Source organism: Trifolium pratense, linkage group LG4 (assembly GCF_020283565.1).
Source record: "Trifolium pratense cultivar HEN17-A07 linkage group LG4, ARS_RC_1.1, whole genome shotgun sequence".
Taxonomy (NCBI): Eukaryota; Viridiplantae; Streptophyta; class Magnoliopsida; order Fabales; family Fabaceae; genus Trifolium; species Trifolium pratense.
The window spans coordinates 58,190,131-58,205,769 of record NC_060062.1 but is presented as its reverse complement, the minus strand read 5'-3'; positions in this window follow the sequence as shown (position 1 = coordinate 58,205,769).

Genomic DNA, 15,639 nt, shown 5'->3' with positions numbered 1-15,639 from the left:
GATGAAGACTTGAGAGAAATTGATTCAAAACAGATTACTAAGATCATTTCCTATTAGATTATCCACTGCCTTAGATTTTTCTTCTCTCGAACAAAGATTAACCCCTTCAACTCTCATATATAATCCTTCATTCAAAATACTCCTCAATTGCTTCTCCATTACCAACGTGTGAGTCATAACAAAAGGCATCAAGTGATCATCGAACATTGTTCTAAGCCTCATTCTCTTATAGTTTAAATAGTGTAAGTCCTATTTTACGAGTCCTTCTATCTCATTTTCTGTTTGTTTCAATTATGTCAATCATTTTCTTTTTCCCAATGCCGTCACTGTAGAATTGCGACAACACCTTTGTTCACTTTCGGATCGTCAAAACCAACTTTGGAGTGAGATATATATCGTGTACATTGTAGCTGCAAATTTAGACTTAAAGTATTGTGCTTGGAAGGAAATCGGCCAAGGTAAGGGCTTTTTCCCCATACACTCATGCACATAGGGTTTATGTTATAGATTAATAATGGAATATTTAACCGTTAAGAAGGAATGAAAATAGAAGGAATGAAAGCACTATTTTTATAACAATTCTATGTTATTTCATTACATTCTGAGTACGTGTGTGTGGCTGATTGTATATTTAATTCTATTCTATGACTGTTGTATTTGTGATTGATTGTGGATTTGAGTATTTGGTTGGTTTTTGATAAAATGAATATTTGGTGTGGTTTAAAAGAGAAAATTGATTTTTGATTTGATCTTGTGGAAGTAGCGATGATTTTAAAAGAAAGTTTGTATATTTAGTGCCAAATGGGGCGATTGAATAGTTGTGTATATTAAAGTGTGTATATGAAGCATAGCATGGCATATAGTTGAGTCATAGGTGCCAAATGGGGCGATTTGTTATTATGTGCCAAATGGGGCGAATACGCTACTTGGGGCGTTAAATTCCAAGTGCCAAATAGGGCGATTTGTTATGTGCCAAATGGGGCGAATACGCTACTTGGGGCGTTAAATTCCAAGTGCCAAATAGGGCGATTTGTTATGTGCCAAATGGGGCGAATACGCTACTTGGGGCGTTAAATTCCAAGTGCCAAATGGGGCGATTTGTTATGTGCCAAATGGGGCGAATACGCTACTTGGGGCGTTAAATTCCAAGTGCCAAATGGGGCGATATCCGGATCATGGTCTAGTTGTATTTCATGCATTATTAGTTTGTATAAATTGTTATTAAAAAGAGTTTCTTGCATCGATTTAATTTTATAACTTTTTATGGCCGAGTATTTTATTTTTAGTTTATAACATTTACCTTCCGTTCGGCATGATTCAATTTGGATAAGGAAATTGACCCTTACATTAAATATGGTTGTAGGTACCAAAGGTGAAATATGAAGTGATGTGTTGCTTGTACGTGCGCGGGGCTAAACAAATCTGGGTTTTATAAATTTGTAATTTAAATGAAATATTCTTTTTATTGTACAAAGATTATTTATAAGCTTAAGTAATTATTATTCTTTATAAAAAAAAAAATTAGTTAAACCTTTTTAAAGAAAAGAAGTTTTTATGAGTGAATTTTTTATTAAAAATATGGGTTGTTTCAATTGTCATTAGATCACCATCAAGAATATCCATGGATATCTTAAAATCACTAAGGATGGCTTCTTGATCGGATCTGGAAATGATCATTGTAAATGAGTTACAATGATACTGATTGTCCAAAACCGAAGAACAATATACCCAGATTGTAGTCTGGAATAAACTTTATGCTCGGATGTCAACTCTGTAAGCTTACAAGCTTCAGAAGATTGATATATCTATTACAAATGTCAAATATATGATTTGAATCATTTGTCTCATAAGATGAGGAAGAAAATTGTTTTTCCTTACGTTGCAGATTCCCTTGACCTCATTAAAGATGGTAATGGTTTAATCTTGCAAGCAACGGAAAACCAGATCTCACCAACGATTCAAATACAAGTTTTGACACTTTATTTCCTTTTGATAGAAGATCAAAAGTGTAAATTGGAAGATGTATCGGGTACCAACATAGGAAAGAGTTCCTTATCCACTAATAGAAAATCTTGCATAGAAGATGCTTGATGATGACACTAGTCCAATAGATGTTGAGTTAATATCTGATTGGCTTTAAGTGGTAGTGGGAGATTGTTGGAGTAAGCCCTAAAAGCCAATCTATTTTGATAGAATCGTCTTTTGTATGATGACTTTGATTTATATATATATATATATATATATATATATATATATATATATATATATATATATATATATATATATATTTAATATATATAAAAAGGCATTTCTTTATTATGTTTGTATGTCCAAAATGATAAAGTCCCTAGAATAGTTGAATCCATTTAACTATTCTTAAAGTATCCGTAGTCGAGTTTTATTATGAATTAGGATAATAATAAAACATAGAGACTATTATGAAGATAGACTGATGATCACATCTCATGGATCATAGGATAAGGAGTTATCAAGTCTTGACATAGGTATAAATATTAGGAGTAATATTTATACTGGATTGACCCGCTATGAGAGTACTACATATAATGTTATGCAAGATGTCATAAGTTGCTCTCATGGTGATAGTGGTGTATACCACCCTCCGACCTGAAACCACTATGGACCCTAAATGTAGAGTCAGGTACTTTGTTGCTGATCAAACGTTGTCCGTAACAGGATAACCATAAAGACAGTTAATGGGTACTTCACAAAGCATGCTGAGGGACATGAGTGACCTAGATGGAATTTGCCCGTCCTGCATAACAGGATAAATGGCTAAGGGCCCAATATTGAATCGAACAAGGGTGACATAGTGTATGCCTTGTGTTCAATATAGACATAGGGGCAAAAGGGTAATTATGCACATAAGCATTATCACGGATAAGGTTTGTCAGATCACAAGACAATTTCGTGACTTGGGTAGCAGTGATGTGTTGCTAGATACCGCTCACTGTTTGTTATAATTAAATGTATAACTGCCAACGTTATGGAAACCTACAAGGGTTACACACATAAGGACAGCCTAGTGTGAGATAAGGAACACCGTAAGGTACGGTGTACCTCAGAGGAATATGGAGATGTGATAAGGGTATCACGGTAATTAAATAAGCGGTATACCATATAGTATGGTGAGGGAGCGTCCATGTGTACATGACACATGGGGCAAGCGCCCCTTTAGTTATTTTAATGAAAAGGGCTTTAGTGTAATTTGTGCCCAATGACAAGTGTTTTTGTCTTGGTGCACAAGACAAGGAATTCTATAAATAGAACCCTTGTGATAGTGAGAAAATCACTTGAAGCAAATTCTCTTGCTAAACCCTAAATCCTAATTCCTCCCACCTCTCACTAAAAACCTTCATACTTGGAGCTAGCACTCTTCTTGAAGGTTGTTGTTTGTGTGGACTAGCTAGAGGCGTTGTCGTTCATCTTCAACGCTCGTGATCAATTTTGATTGTGAATCAAATCTCATCCTTCACAAGAGGTAAAAGTTCTTAACACGAATCATGCTCATTCGTAAGGATCAACAAAGGAAAATTTTAAATTCTGCTGCCTTTTTAATCACTATTTTCCTTCAAAGATGACAGCTGATGGTTGTGTTGGGTTAATTTTAGCTATATACTGCTTGGGTGTGCGCCTGCGTTTTTCCCTTTGGCACTTTGGTCTGCTATTGCTGCTGGTTATTTTGTTCCCAAGAAGCAGCTTTGGTTATTAGCTTTTGTCCTTCTCTTGCAATTTTTTTTGTATTTATTGTATCATGGTGGGGTTACATTTATGCCCACTTGACACTATGTTGTATTCCTTGCCTCTTGGTACAGCTTGTACCCTGTAGTGCCTATTAATAAATTTTTTGCAGTTAAAAAAAAAAAACTTCAGAAAACCATAATCATCTTTTCTTTGAGTGCCCATTGGCGCGCCACACTTGAAACGATATATACAATTGGCTTGACTTTAAACCAGTCACTCATGAAGTTTGCTGGGCTCACTTTCTAGCATTCGACAAACATCTCAATTCTAGCAAGTTTAAAAAGGTGAGACAACTGGTTTGGTGCGCAACTATTTGGTGTATTTGGCCCATTAGAAATAATATTATATTTAAGGGAGTTCCAATCATTCTTTGCTCTTTGATTGATAGGATCAAATATGTTTCTTGGTTATGGTTTATTAATAGGAGTGGTAGACATTTAAGCTATTCATATAGCAATTGGTGTACTAATGTTTTAGATTGTATGCAAGGTATCTAAAGCCTTATTGTAATGGTTGAAGTACCCATTGTATTTCCTTTTATATAATTATTTTTTGCTTATAAAAAAAGTATTGTTTTCATTAGAAACTAGCTGGACACCCGTGCGTCCGCACGGGAGTCGCGGCGTTGCCGCTTCTCAGTTGGTAAGATGAAAGGATATAATATTCGGTAAAAAAAAATAGAAAAAGAACAATGGTAAAACCATCACAAAAAAAACTTTATGTCTATGTATTAATTTAGGAATATAAATATAGATAATGTAGAAATTATGAAGAAAAAAAATAGGCTACCTTATTAATATATTAGTAAAAACATAGGTGTTGAAAAATCACAAAAAAAAAACTTATGTTCATGTATTAATATATAAGTATAAATATAGTCCCGTAAAAATTGTTAAAAAATAGGCAACCATATTAAAATGTTAGTGAAAATATAGGATAGGTCTCGCAACAGTCATCAAAATAATTAGGTCATCGTATTAAATATGAGTATAACCAGAAAAATTGTAAAAAAAAAAATAGACAACTTAATTTTTATTTTATTTTTGTTTCAAACAACTTAATTAATATATAATTAAAAGTATAAGTCCCGTAGAAACCACACAAACAAAAAAGTTTTCATATTAATATATGAGTTTAAATATAGGTCTCGCAGATGTTATAAAAGAATAGGCAAATTTATTAATATGAGTAAAACACATAGGTCCACATGTACCAAAAAAAAACACATAGGTCCCCAGAAATCACACAAAAGATTAGGATCTCGTATTAATATATAATTATAAATATAGGACTAAAAAAAATAGTAAAAAATTGAAAACTTCACTTGATAACATAAAATAGTAATTTATTGGGAAGTAGATTAAAAGATTAAAAAAATAGAAAGATATAATAATATTTGGTAAAAAAATAGAAAAAGAACAATGGTAAAACTATCACAAAAAAACCTTATGTCTCCGTATTAATATTTGAATATAAATGATAATGTAGAATTTATGGAAAAATAGGTTACCTTATTAATATATTAGTAAAAACATAGACCTTGTAAAAACCACCAAAAAATTAGGTCCTTGTATTAAATATATGAGTATAAATATATCCTTTTAAAATTATTAAAAAATAGGTAACCTTGTTAATATGTTAGTGAAAATATAGGTCTCACAAAAATCATCAAAATAATTAGGTCACCGTATTAAATATGAGTATAACCCGTAAAATTGTAAAACAAAATAGGCAACTTAATTAATATATAAATAAAAGTATAAGCTCCGTAGAAATCACAAAAAAAAAAAGTTTCCATATTAATATATGAGTATTTTATAGGTTCCATATATGTTATAAAAGAATGGACAAACGTATTAATCGTATTAATATGAGTAAAAAACATAGGTCCCGCATAAACCACACAGAAGATCAGGTTATCGTATATTAATATATGAGTATAAATATAAGTTCACAAAAAATAGTTAAAAACTGTAAATTTTATTAATAAGAGTAAAAACATAGGCCCTGCGTACGTGTATGATATAAACTGTTGTTGTTTTGTTTGGCACACCTTGTGCCAATCAGGACTCATTATTAATAATAAAATTCATTTTAGTTTGTTAAAAAAAAATACACAGGCACCGCAGAAATCACACAAAAGATTATATCCTTCTGTTAATGCATGAATATAAATATATGTTAAGAATGAGCAACCTTATTAATATATTAATAAAAAAAAATATATGGCTCGTAAAAATGAACAAAATAATTAGGTCCTTGTATTAATATTTGATCTAGTATAACCCGTAAAATTATAAAAAAAATAAACAACTTTATTAATATATGATTAAAATTATAAGTCTCGTACAAATAAAAAAAAAGGTTATCTTATTAATTGATGAGTATAAATATATAGTCCTACATAAGTTATTAAAGAACATGAAATCTTATTAATAAGAGGAAAAACATATGCCACTTTTTGCTTTTTCATAGCCGCCCCACAACAACAACATAGTAAACCCTACTTTTTGCTTTTTATTCTTGTTCATCTTTTAAAGAGGGGTGATTTTGGATCAATTTTGATCTAAAATCACCCCTTTTTGATTGTTTTATATATTTTTTTTATTTAAATAAGTGATTTTTCACACATTCTTATGTTTCATTTGAGTTTTCTTTTGTTGTTCTTGTCTGATGTTGTTTTAATCCCGTCTTAGTGCAGAGGTTTTTTGTCTTGAGTTCGCGTTGGTACGGTGTCCGGTTTAATTCCATTGTAGTACAATGTTTGTTTTGTTCAGATTTGCAGATTTGCTCCGATTCAGATTCAGTGCAGATTCACACGTACTCTACTTACTTGAATAAATGAATATTGTTTGTTGTTAGTCTAAAAAAAAAAGAAAAACATAGGTCCCGTAGGATTCACACGAAAGATTATGTCCCCATATTAATATATGACTATAACTCGTAAAATTATAAAAAAAATAAACAACTTTACTAATATATGAGTAAAAATATAAGACCCGTAGATATATCCATAAAAATTAGGTTCCCGTATTAATTTGAATATAACCCATAAAATTATTAAAAAAAAATAGGCAACATAATATTTTAGTCCTTTTTTTCTCCAATAATTTTCTTCCGCATAGAAAAATCTCATAAGAACGAAAGTCATATATTTCTTATTATATCTTTCTTGTGTGATTTGTTTATGGTTTTATTTCTCTGACTCTTTGTAAACTTTTGTAGTCTACCTCGGTACATCTTGTGTTGGAGAGGTTTTCTATGTTAATATATCTCATTTTGGTTTGTTAAAAAAAATATTAGTCCTTATATCAAAAACAAAAAGTCTTTTAAAAAAAAACTTCTAAAAAATGTCATTTATTTTTCAACTATTTTCAACTTTGTATTTAATTTTTACTGTTTTTTTAAAACTAAATGTATCATTCACGCGCAACTGTAGAGAATAATCCTCTTGAGGTAACTGACAATTTTTATTGTTTTTGTCTCACCATTTTTTTACGGGAGTTTTTCAGTTTTTTCCCACCATATTCTTGTATTAAATTAATTAAATTTATTGAGTTGAACTACAAATTGAAAATTAACTTAATTAAATATTGGATTGAAGTCCATAAATCAAGTTGAGTGAATCTAAAATAACAAAACGTAAACAATAAATGATAAAATTACACTAAAGAAAGGGTTGGACTCAAATAAAATATCATTAATAAATGGAAACAACATCATGTACCTCTATATTGTAAAAAAAATAAACCATACATTTGTTGTCATATTTGGTATAATGCACTTATGACGTTGAAATAAAGAATTTCATTGAATCTCTCCTTTTATTTGTAATGAATTTTACTCTCTTATTATAAAAAAGAAAAAATAAATAAACACTTCCCCTTTCTTCTTTTAACTTAACTCATGTTGATTATATGTTGGTTCCAAAAATATAACAAATTAATTCATATGGCTTAGTGGTAAATCTAATAAGAAGTGTAACTAAAAGGTTAAGGGTTCGATTCCTACTAAGAAATTTTTTAGCATTTTTCTACTAACTTTTTTTAATAAAGACACAAAATAACCCTGAATTGATTATGTGTCAAAAAATGAAAAAGGGGCAAATTAGGAATTTCATATGTACATTCTTTTCTTATATAGTAGAAGTAGATGGTTCCAAAAATATAACAAATTAATTCATATGGCTTAGTGGTAAATCTAATAAGAAGTGTAACTAAAAGGTTAAGGGTTCGATTCCTACTAAGAAATTTTTTAGCATTTTTCTACTAACTTTTTTTAATAAAGACACAAAATAACCCTGAATTGATTATGTGTCAAAAAATGAAAAAGGGGCAAATTAGGAATTTCATATGTACCTTCTTTTCTTATATAGTAGATTGAATTCGAATTTTCTTAAATGGTTCGTTCTATGAGATCTCATTAACCACTTCAATTTAATGTGTTATCAAAAACAATGACCCGTCAACTATTTTTCGCCGGTCAATTTGATCTTCACTATTAAAATAAGTTGATCTTTACTGTTAAAATAAGTTAAGCGTAATATAAATAGAGTTCAAAAATGAAAAATAATATATTTGTTGAAAAATAAGGTTTTGTCCATTATAAATATATTATTAATTGAGAATTCACTTACACAATATATTGCAATAAATTTGATTGTTTTTGCCATATAAATAAAGAGTTAAACATCAAAATTTGTCATTCATTTGAGTCTCATAAAACTCAATGAATTAGTCTTTATAGTTGTGCATAAAGAATATATATATGATTTATCTAAAAAAAAATAACATCAAAATGTATTGGTTAGAAATAAGAAAAAATTCATACGTTTTAAAAATTGGGAAATCTAAATCATGAATTTAAATATATATATTTTTTTAAAATAACACTTGACATACAAAGATATTAATCTATTTTGGGTTAAAAGTTTTTCTTTTGATTTTAAGTCATAAAACTAGGATGTCGTCCTTCCAAAATTTTATGTTTTGTTGTTAGTCCCTAATGACCAATTTATTTTGTGAACCTTTTATGTTCAAGATATCAAATTTTTATATATCTGTATTATGTTCAAAAAATGTCAAAAATGTGTTAAAATCATATCCGTTAAGGACCATAAACGAAGCAGAAATTTTTGAGAAAATAATTACATCCCATGTTTATTTTAAGAAACAAAAATTAAAATTTATTTTATTTTTAAGAATGAAAAATTTATTTTGCCCATTTATTTTTAGTGGTTGGGTGGGTAGGTATAATTGCAATTAAGGAGGTCTTTCTTTCAACTATAAACTGATGTTTGGCCGTTGAAAGAAAATCATTAGCTCAGGGACTTTTACTAAATTTATCTTTTTTGGATTTTAAAATTTGGATGAAAAAAAGATAATTTTACATATCATGATTTTAAAATTCGACCCACTTAAGTTGATCTGGTGATATTGGTTTGGGACCTGAGAGTATGCTCCTCCTTAAGGTCCTAGGTTCAATTTTCTCTAATGTCAATTTGGATAGGTTAATTTAACTTCTTCAAAAAAAAAAAATTGGAATGTGCAAAATTATGAAATTTCATTTTGCCATAAGAGGGGTTCAAACAATGTATAAAAGACACTTAAATTCTACGATCTGAATATGTAAAATTAATTTTTTTGCTATCCATGTTTTAAAATTTGGGGAGAGTAAATATGACAAAATAAATAAATTTAGGAGACGCAGGAATGATGTGAGGGTGGAAAAAGAAACCATGTTACTATTATTTCTTGTTTGCTACCCCTATCTGATGATATTTGAACAACATCATCGGTTCATAAAGTATATAGTAAAGGTTATTATATATTTTCATGAGTTTAGCTCAGTTAGTAAGAATATTGCGTATATTATATAGAAGTCGGGGTTCGAATTATGAACACTCCACTAATTCACACATTTAAAGTGAAATTTCTAATCACTAATATATGAGACAAAAAAAAGTTAACTATATATCATCACAAACCAAACATTTGCTACATGTCTAAGTTTAGGAGGATAACATGTCAAATGACTAGAAAAATTTAAACATGGTAATTATATTATGTTGGTGCATTATATTTTTTTTGACCAAAAAATAAATAAATTATGTTGGTGCAATTCAATATTGGAATTGTGACAATCAAATAGGGGATTGTTACTAGAACACATTATTTATTTTAATTTTATGCTTAAATGTTTGTGTACAAAAACCAAAGTCAAACAAGAAAATACAGTCTAACTTGAAAAATTGGGTGTCTACGTCTATTTTATATGTTCCCAAGTCATTTTTCATTCAAATAAAATTGCTCACATTATGAATATTATAACTTTAAGTTGGAAAAACAAAGAAGAAAAACTATTACGGTGGATTCTAAGGTGAGGGCTCTATCAAGTCCCTCACCGGTGTACCATTTAACTTAACCGTTAGATTAATCTAAGTGTACGTTATACAAATAGACATTACCACACTTGATAAAGTCTTTCTCTTACCCTACATTAATTCAGTAAATAAGGTGTTTTGTAGTAAGAATGAAATGGATTTTGAGAGAGAAACTCTACATTTATCACGTTGAATCTTCACTTCTAATATCTTGTTTCAATTTCTCATGCCAAGATCTACAAGAGCCCTAAAATAATTTCACCATTTAAGTGCTTCACAATTTCTTTTTAATAATCTCTTTTTTTAATCTGAATTTATACATTTGAGGATGAAATTGATGATAAAAACCTGGGAATATTACAATTACAAGGTGTTTGAAACATCAATTTGTTATTGATTTCTGAGAAAAAAATCACACCTATTGTTATAACTTTGAATTGTTGGTGGTTATCTCCTTTACACCATATCAATTTTCCTGATTGCGTACTGTTTTATTTTGAAATTTTTCAATGTCCAAATCCATGATAATTGGAAATTTGATGTTTGCAAGCATTATTTTTGTTATAATTTTCTGCATATTTTGAGTTAGAGCATGGACATAAATGAGGAAGATGACGGGGAAAGATTGTATGTCACAATGAGTAAATGCTCTCAATTTTATTTTTAACAAATCTAAACCATCCGTTTGATCTATTGGTATATTTTAAATACCTCACCGGTGAGGGATTTGATAGAACCTTCACCCTAGAAGCCACCAACTATTACAACTACAAAAATGCAAAGAAATTTAAAAAAAAAAAAAAAAAACGATCCATTTCCACGAAACCACAAATCCTCTTTTACCCAGATGCATTTCTAAACGCTCGTGATGAGACCTCGGATCACTGAATTTAAGCATATCAATAAGATGTAGTGGGATTTGAATCTTCTCCGATTTTTTTTTCTTTTCATGTTGTAATATTTTTTGTTAAAGTTCAGAGATAAACACAAAGTGACGGCTAGGGTTTCAATAATATTATAATAGCATTACTTAACAAAATAAGGATTACAAAATAATTTATAATAATTCCTAATGGACTACTAAACTACTAACATATAAAGTCCAATACTTAAAGCCCTAATAATATTATTATCTAACACTTCCCCTCAAACTCACGATGCATTATCAGATAATCATCGAGAGTTTGTCAAACAAAAAACGAAAATCAAACTACTCTAACTAAATATTTTATTTTTAATACTACCCCTCAAGCTAAAGCGTACTAAGCTTTGAGCTTGTTACAAATCAACCCGAAAATAAACTAAATTAACTAATAGCTTCAAATTCAACTTCTTCAGATTTCAGACTTCGAATTGTGAGTATTCCCTCACCGGATTCAATGTGAGTATTCCCTCACCGGATTCAATGTGAGTATTCCCTCACCGGATTCAAATTTCAAATTGTGAGTATTCCCTCACCGGATTCAATGTGAGTATTCCCTCACCGGATTCAATGTGAGTATTCCCTCACCGGATTCAAATTTCAAATTGTGAGTATTCCCTCACCAGACAGATTGTGAGCTTTCGCTCACCAGACAGATTGTAAGTACTATCTTAACTCACCGGACAGAACCAAACAAAAAACAGTCATGACAAAACAAACCAAATCAGAGAGTAACAAACTAAACTAAAGGAAGCATAACCAAACGAAACACAAGCAAACCAACACCACCATAGACCAAACATCAAATTGCCGTGGAAAAACAAAAACCATATCTTAATTACGGTGGCACTAGAAGGCAATAGCAACAATAGGACAAGAAAAGCCAATCAATGCTCCCACCAAAACAAATTTTCAAGACTTTCTAATTTCTTATAGAATTCAAAAAGTGTAACTGATCACACATAACCTACCTTATCAAAATAGTATTGATATCAAACACGTGATGTGGAAAACTGACCGAGTATCACAAAATCGGACCGCTCAATTAGAAACAAATAATCAACAAAAGACTCGACCAAGAGAACTGAGATGCAATTTAACAAATTAAACAGAGGCAATCAAAACAGAATAACCCAACGATTTGCAGACAACTACTGATACGACAATCAACAAACTCAAAAATCCACAACTCGATTACGATTTCGTTCCCAAATTTTTGAGAACTAGACAGCGGAAGCAAACAGGTGGTTCAAGGCAGATCGAAACAAGCTCTAGATACCATGTTAAAGTTCAGAGAGAAACACAAAGTGACGGCTAGGGTTTCAATAATATTATAATAGCATTACTTAACAAAATAAGGATTACAAAATAATTTATAATAATTCCTAATGGACTACTAAACTACTAACATATAAAGTCCAATACTTAAAGCCCTAATAATATTATTATCTAACATTTTTAACTATTCGTTCACTTTTCTTCTCTCTATTCTTAATTGTTTTTTTACTCTTTGTAATTTATCATCAATCATTAAATAAAAAAATAAAAAAATGAGAGAAAATTTGGAGACGTTCTAAATTCGATGCAGTGTAACTACACACGAATACACGATCACATGCATCCCAACTATCGTTGTGACTTCACACAATCCGGACATAAATAAAACACACAATTTGTGATATGAGTAGATGTCTTGTTTGGCTAAGTAAGGGTGCTATTGCTACTAGTAACATGTCTCGTTGAAACTTTGTCCAAAATTATATTTTGCGAATATTCGCATCTAACATTAAAAAATATGAGCTTTAATTTCAATCCAATTTTTTATTTTTCTTTAAGACATGTATGACAATTTTGAAGTCATGGTCAATGCAGTTTGTATTTTCTAAATATTTTATTTACACATAATAAAATATAAGTTAGTAATTAAATTCACGTCACTTACAAAGACACTCAAGCATATCAAATAACCAGAACAAATAAACAAGAACACTCAACATGTCCCAACAATACAAACAAACTAGATAGATTGAATATGTAAAATGTTTATTAGAATATACCGAATATTTAGATCTTTAAACTAGAATCATGATAGATTAATAACACTCAACATCCAATCAACAAATTAGTATATGCATCTTTTATTTTATAAGTTGGTAGTGCCGTAGTGTATATATAGCTTGGCGGCACTATGCTCTTCCCATATATGTGGAAAACTTTTGAATATATATAATACTATATACTTTTAAACTTTTAGACAAAAAAAAATACTTATTAGTTTCGTAGATCACTCAATTTTATTCTTTCACATTCATCAAATACTCGAGAATGATGAGTTGATGAGTGGAAAACGAGAGAGACAAAAATGAAAGGGGAAGAGAGAGAGAGACTGTTAGGATTTTTGGGTCACAATAGTAATATTACATGTGTTAGGGCTATTATGTAATTAGCCAAAGCATCAGTGGTCTAATTAATAATTAATAATAAGTCTATGGCTAAAAGCATAAATATCATGAAAGGTAATTTATTGTGTAGATACCATAAGTCAATATCTAATTTGATGAGGGGCCAAATTAGAATATTGAAAACTAAGAAATAACCCTAAGGTTATTTATAAGGGTTATGGTCCCCAACTGTAGATATAACGTGAAAGCGGCGCTCAGTCAAAAAGTTCTCTCTTCATCCCCATTAGAAGAGGTTTCAGGAGCCAATAAGGAATTCTGCGGTTGGAAGATCACACATACCCGTGACCTTTGATCATCACATATGGCGAACTCAAACTCAGGTACGCTTCCGCTTATGGCTAAAGTATTTTCTTAATGATTAACATGATAAGCTCTAGGGTTTATGAATCAATTTGATTCTAACAGAGACAAGATTGAGGAGTAGATGTAGATTTGTTCATTTTAAAGTGACGTAGAAAATTGATTTTTTTTTCATAATGTCCTTCTACCCTTAAAAAAACACCAAAATATCCCTTAGCCATGAAAAATTTCTGTAATATCCATGTGGGTCCCAACGTCTGCGCATGTGGGGGTATGGCGCCCAAGCCAAGGTTGTCATTGAGTGGGCAATGGCGCTCATGGCAAGGCAACCATTTTTTTTAAGACATAATGTTGTCTATTGTCTATTGTTATTAAAAAAAATTAACCAAGACATTGGAATCAAGTGGATTCATCCAAGCGTGAGAATCTGAGTTCGATTATACTTGAAACATTTTGTAAAATCAATAAAAAATCTGAAAATGACATCTAAAACTATTCGATTTTTTGTGGTTTTGAGTAAATTTTTTTATCGGTTTGCAGTTTTAATTCGAATCGATTTGTGGCTTTAATTTGGATCGCTTTGAATTTAAGCACTCCTAATTTTAAGGCTATTGTAATTAAAAACGAATAAAAAAAGGCATTTGTAAAATGCAGTTTTTAAGGCTTAAGGCAGCAGTTAAAAACTGTTGCCGATTTGATTAAAAAAATTATATATAAAAAAGGATGGCTACCTTGCCATGGGCGCCATTGTCCACTCAATGACAACCTTGGCTTGGGCGGCATACCTCCACCTGCGCAGACGCTGAGACCCACAAGGACACTACAAAATTTATTCATGGCAGAGGGACATGTTGGTGTTTTTTTAAGGGTAGAGGGACATTATGAAAAAAAATCGTGGAAAATGATTAAACTATTAATTTCGTCTATGAGTTCATAGGACGCTTTTAAGTAGGTCTTTAAGATTATTAACTTTTTTTTTTATAAAGAATCTGAATAAAATTATTGACTCTGTCCAACTTTATTCATATTAGTCATTCAAAAAGTATATTAGGGACTAAATTAATATATAGTAAGTGGATAAATAGAGAAATTGATATAAGTTGTTAAAATATAAAGATCTAATTGATAATCTGTGGTTAAATATAAGAATAAACTTGACAGTATAATATAGTCAGAGTTTTTTTTTTGAAATAATAATCTAGTTTATTTAAAATAAATAGTGATTTAATGAAAAATTATTCCTATTTTCACCAAAAATTGAGAATGTAAGTGAGTTTGTTACACTCAAAATTGAATGATCGATATATGTGCACTTGATCAAAGTGTCAACACTCAAAATATATTATTAGCTTTTGTTTGTTAAGTAGCCTAGTAATTAGATCCACACACTTAAAATTTGGAGAAATGTGACATTTAAGGTTGGAAGCCCGACCTCTCAAGCAATGTCCCTTAATTATCAACTGAACTACACTTATGAGACAAAATATACTACATATATATAAAAAAAATTCTCTAAATATTGTATAGGCAGAGCCCCCACAAGCTCCCACCCGCCTTCGTCCCTACATGCAGTTAGAGATATCGATAACCGTCTCATTTTTATTACATGGTTTGATTTTGATTAGATGGTAATTACCTGTAAAAATGAGCGGATATGAGTGCGAGTACAAGTACCTTAGTCCCATATCTACATAATATTTATTTATTTTATTTTACTTATATTATTATATATTAATATATGGACTTTAATTTTTAAAAAATATAACACTATTAAACTATTGTACATTTTTAATAAAAATATTTATTTATAA